A 1,681-nucleotide genomic window follows, 5' to 3' on the forward strand; every position below is an offset into this window, starting at 1 on the left:
CTGAGGCAGGAGAATGGCATAAACCCGGGAGGCGGAGCTTGCAGTGAGCTGAGATCCGGCCACTGCACTCCAGCCTGGGTGACAGAGCGAGACTCTGTCTCAAAACAAAACAAAACAAAACATAGACACAAAAAAACCTTGACCAAGTTTCAGCAAAATGAATCCAGGAATGCATAAAAAGGATAATATAACATGACCAAGCAGGGTTTATTCCAGGAATGCAAAGTTAGTTTAACATTAAAAAATCAGTGCTTGTACTAACAATAAAGGAGGATACCATATGATCATTTCAATAGATGAAGAAAAATATTTGACAAAATCAATACTCATTTGTAAGAAAAAAAAGTCTCAGTAAATTAGGAATAGAAGGGAACTTCCTCAACCTAAAAAAGAACATTTTTGAAAAATCCTACAGCTAATATCACACTTCATAGTGAAGATTAAGGGCTTTCCCCCTATGACTGGGGACCAGATAAAGATATTCACTCACCATGTCCACTCAGCATTGCACTGGAGGTCCCAACCAGTGCAAAAAGGTAAGAAAAAGAAAGATTACACAGAAAGAAGGAAAACTCTCTTTATTCACAGATGACGTTTGCATACACAGATTATGCTAAGCAATCTACAAAAAAGCTACTAGATTTCTTGATTATATTTTCAGCTCATGGAGGGCAGGGTATTTTGTGTACTCCTTTGTATCCCCTTTATATTTGATGCATATCTCTACAGTCACTCTTCCTACTGTCTTATTCTTTTTCTGCTCTGTATTATAACTATCTGTGCATTTGCATGTCTCCCCAGCACTTACACCACCCTCCCTCCCTAGCTGCTTGAGGTAGGGGATGAATTTCTCTCTTTGCATCTCCTAAGACATTTAGCATGGTGCCTGGCACAGAATGGGTGCTCAGCAAATATTTTTTGATCTACCATTTGTTGATCTGATTTCAGAGGACCACAAGGATATTTGTGTGCAACTGTGTATTGTGCCCCAGAACTTATATGACTTCATACTGTGTAGCCTATTTTTGGCAATTTTCATTAAAATGTTATCTTATTGTACCTGGAAGACTGTCATTTCAATTTTATTCTTTGTTCCTTCTTGCATGACTCACATCTCTTAAACCAGAAGGATATGACAGAAGGAATTCACAAAGGGTTTGGGCAAATTTATGAATGACATAGTCATAAACGTCTGGGTATAAGAAGTGAGCAGCATGCAAAGGGGAAGGAGATAACTTGCTTTTTTTTTTTTTTTTTGATACGGAGTCTCGCACTGTCGCCTAGGCTGAAGTGCAATGGCACGATCTTGGCTCACTGCAACCTACACCTTCCAGGTTCAAGCGATTCTCTTGCCTCAGCCTCCTGAGTAGCTGGGATTACAGGCGTGCACCACCACGTCCAGCTAATTTTTTGTATCTTTAGTAGAGATGGGGTTTCACCATGTTGGCCAGGCTGGTCTCAGATTCCTGACCTCAAGTGATCCGCCCACCTTGACCTCCCAAAGTGCTGGGATTACAGGTGTGAGCCACCGTGCCCGGCCGAGAACTTGCATTTTTAAAGTGCCTATTAGGTTCCAGGGGACTATGTGTTAGGCACTTGACATACATTATATCTCATTTAATCTTACAGAATATTTCAGTATAAAGACAGAACATCTATTTATAAGGCCCAGCCTACACCC

Source organism: Mandrillus leucophaeus, unplaced genomic scaffold (genome assembly GCF_000951045.1).
Source record: "Mandrillus leucophaeus isolate KB7577 unplaced genomic scaffold, Mleu.le_1.0 Scaffold561, whole genome shotgun sequence".
NCBI lineage: Eukaryota > Metazoa > Chordata > Mammalia > Primates > Cercopithecidae > Mandrillus > Mandrillus leucophaeus.